The sequence below is a fragment of the Galeopterus variegatus genome, unplaced genomic scaffold (assembly GCF_000696425.1).
Source record: "Galeopterus variegatus unplaced genomic scaffold, G_variegatus-3.0.2 Scaffold9161, whole genome shotgun sequence".
Taxonomy (NCBI): domain Eukaryota; kingdom Metazoa; phylum Chordata; class Mammalia; order Dermoptera; family Cynocephalidae; genus Galeopterus; species Galeopterus variegatus.
In genome coordinates, this window is record NW_007735272.1 from 12353 (window position 1) to 16185 (window position 3833).

The 3833-nt window shown below is 52.2% G+C and overlaps 1 pseudogene; it reads left to right on the top strand.

Annotated features, from left to right (window-relative positions):
* Positions 1-812: 812 nt before the first annotated feature.
* Positions 813-2916, top strand: LOC103609087 (annotated as a pseudogene).
* Positions 2917-3833: the final 917 nt, after the last annotated feature.

A 3833-nucleotide genomic window follows, 5' to 3' on the forward strand; every position in this document is an offset into this window, starting at 1 on the left:
TTTATGTAGAAAATCCAAAAGAAATGACAAAAATACTGCTGGAACGAATAAGCAATTATATCAAGACTGCAGGATACAAGGTTAATATACAAAAATCATTTGCTTTTCTATATACTAGCAATGAACAAGTAGAATTTGAAATCAACATACCACCATTTGCATTAGCACCCCCTAAAATGAAATACTTAGAATAAATCTAACAAAATATGCACAAGATCTGTATGAGATGAACTATAGAACTCTGATGAAAGAAATCAAAGAACCAAATAAATGAAGAGATATTACATGTTCATGGGCAGGAAGACTCAGTATTGTAAAGATGTTAATTCTTTCCAACTTGATCTATAGATTTAACACAATACCAATCAAAATCCCAGGAAATTATTTTATGGATATTGACAATCTGATTCTAAAGTTTATAGGAAGAGGTAGAAGACCCAAAATACCCCACACAGTATTAAAGGAGAAGAACAAAGTTGGAGGACCAGCTCTACCTTACATCAAGAGTTATTATAGACCCACAGCACTCCGAAGGGGTAAAGCCAAGCAGGAAAGCCTCTGAGGGTAAAGCTACAATCTTGTGGCCTTCACCTACCCCACCAGCAGGGATGAGACAGGCAGATGGGACTGGTTTATCCTGGGATTATTTGAGACGCCTGAGCCCCAGATATGAAACTGGTTTTGGAGTGGGAGTGGAACTCAGTTGGGGATGCTGCCTGGGAAAGCCTTTCCCCACAGGGTGACTTAAATGTCCCAGGCTGGAAGGTGGAGAGAGAAGTGGATACACCCAGGTCTCTGGGCCACCCTCAAGGATGACTTCTTGGGACCAGCTGGGGCAGCAGGTGCTGCAGGAGCTGCAGGAGGCAATAGAGTCCAAGGGCTGGGAGGGTCTTGTGAGTGCCACCCTTGAGACCAAGCAGGTCCTGCTTTTCTTTACCCTCCCCACCTGCTGGGAGAGGGGGTCTGGCTGCCAGGTGCTGGAGATGGACTTGGTGGCCCTGAGCCTGTACCCAGAGGATGCTCCATGGAACATGCTGCCACTGGTGTGTAAGGGCAAGAGCAGCCTGCTGTTTGAGGTGGCCAGCATGCTGCTGTGGGGGGACGTGAACCTCAGCCTGGAGCTGCAGGTGTGCACTGTGGTAGAGATGCTGCTGTACAGATGCTACTACCTGCAGGGCATGATCAAGTCCAAAATGATGCTGCAGGCTGTGCGCTACTCCCTGTGCTCTGAGGAGCCCCCTGAGATGACTAGCCTGCTGTCTGCCATGCTGGAGGACATATCTGATGCAAGCGTCAAGGCCACCTCTTCCCTAGTAGCTTCTCCAATGTATGGCACTTGTATGCCCTGGCCTCTGTCCTTTAGTGCAACATCTATTCCATCTACCCCATGTGAAACCTCAAGATCCAGCCCAACTTTAATTGTGTCATCCAGCCCTGCCACTGTGACCACATGCCTTCCACGCTGCACATCTTGTGGGCTGGCCAGCCTCTCACCAGCTGCCTCTTCTGCCACTAGTACTTTGTCCCTGTGGTGGGACTGGAGGAAGTGGAGGCTTCCAGCCTGGCCCCTGCTCCTCCAGCCCTGGCCCCTCTGCCACTGCAGGCCAAGACCCTGGAGTTGCTCAACTGGGAACCTGGCCTCAGCTACTCCCACCTCTGTAAGCACCCCAGTGTCACCAAGAGCACCTTCTATAGCTGGCAATGGCAGTCTCAGGAGCACTGGCAGAAGGTGATCACCCACTTGTTGGCCATGCATTTCCTGCAGGACAGCTCCCACCATGGGAGTGTTATACCACTGCAGCAGCTTCTCCAGAGGTTCTGTGACATCTCCCGCTCCACCTACTATGCCCGGAAGCACAAGCTGCTGGGCTCTGGCCCCTGCCTGGCCCTGGCCCCCAAGGAGATGCTGGCCATGGAGGATCTGGAGAAGCTGCTAGAGGAGCAGGTTGCCAAGGGGCTGGGGTGCTCCCTGCAGGTGGTGTCAAGCCCTTGAATGATCTTAGTGCAGTGGGCCAAGTTGTGTCTAGAGCATCGCATTTCCCTGAACACACCGGTGCCCCATTGCTGCTTCAAACATAGGATCCCTAGCATCTTGTGGTCCACCTACTACAGCTGGCAGGAAAAGGTCCTCTAATGGAATCCCAGCTGCAAGCTGATACCAGTCCTCTCAACCGTGGAGGCTCCTCAGCCAGTGTCTGATGGGGAAGGCGCACTGTTCCCTTGGAAGGATGAGGTGAGAGAGGTGGCAGGAAAAGCAACGGGAAGGGGGACATCTGTACCCTGGGAGCTCCTGTCCTTGAAGATGCCCATGTCCCATTGATAGGTGTCTGCTCAGGGCTGTCAACAAGCAGGTGCTGAGTAGGCATCTCCCCTTCTGTCACTTCTGCCTCCACTACCCCAGCTTTTCACCTTCTACCTTTTGGGTCTGGAAGAGTCTTGCCTGGGACTGGCCCAGAGTCTTGTCCAAACTCCAGATGCAGGCCCCCACCATGGGCAAAGGGGGGCAGTAGACTGAGGAGAAGTGGGAGAAGGAAGCTGGCAGAAATGGGACAGCTGTGATGGCCCCACCTGTGGGGACCCAGCCGGTGGGGCTTCTTCAGGAGAGAATCCAGTGGAGGCTCAGGAAGGGCCTTCCAGAGAGGGGCCACAGTCCAGGGCTTCCTTCACAGTGGGTCCCTGTTGAGCTACCCTGTGGTGGCAGTGGCAGGGTGTAGGGGTGGCCAAGGGCTGGTGGTGGACATGATCACCAACGCAAAGTTCAAGGCCCCGGCCAAGATGTTCCTGCAGAAGCGTTTCCAGTCCAAGAGCTTCCCCTCTTATGAGGAGTTCAGCATTCTCTTCCCCCTCACTGTCCACTCCACCTACTACATGTGGAAGTGGGCCCTCTACAATGGCCTCACCCTGGTTGGTGGCTGATGGGGGTGCTGAAGGGGCCAGGAGGAAGGAGGACTGGTTTGGAGAGGGTTGGAGGCCTGAGTTACCCCCTGGCTTGGCCAGAATGCCCTTTGCTCTGGCTCCCACAGTGCCTACTCTTAATCCAAGGGCATATTTGTGTTACTTCCTGGCCTTTGGGCAGAGAGAAGCAGACATCAACCATCTGGTCTCCTGTAGAAAGCTGCAGGACCAAAGATGTTCTCTTTCATTGTTTGCTGGTCATCTTTTTATTGTCATGTTTTAGTTTTTTCTTTGATTTGAGTGGGTTGGCTGGGCCCCCTTGCTGGTGTTGGAAGCTGTATGTATTTGGGGGCTCCAGGGAGAGGTAGTTAGTTAGATCTGCTTTCAGCTTTTCCTGGGGACAAAGGGAGTATTACAGTATGGCCATCTGTCCCATTGGGCGGAATAAATGTCTTTAGTTCCTTTTGGGTTTTGGCACCCTCTTTACTCAAAGATGTTTCTGAAAGGAATATTAGAATGGAATGTGGGGTGGAACAGTGGCTTCAGCCTGATGTCCCCCAGGGAGAAGGGATATATTCCACATGAATAGCAGCAGGATGTTTAGAAAGAACCACTGTCGGCCCCCAAAATCACCAAGGGGCTGGCCTGTCCCCTGCAAGGAGCAGGTGAAGGGTGGGAGGCTGGCAAGAGGAGACACAGGCCCTATTTGGGGGACATGACCAAGAGTCTCTGCTTGCTAGTACTTGATCCATTTTCTGGGGACCTGGCTGGCTATTGGGGACCCTGCCTTTCTTCTGAGTCTCTCCTCAGAGCCTGAGACCCATCTTCAGTGAGGGATCACAAAGTAGCCAGGCAAGTGGGAGACTGAACTTGCATGGTCCAACAGTGAAGGTGGAAAACCAAAGAAACAAAGTGGTGTGGTGCCTACACACATGCAC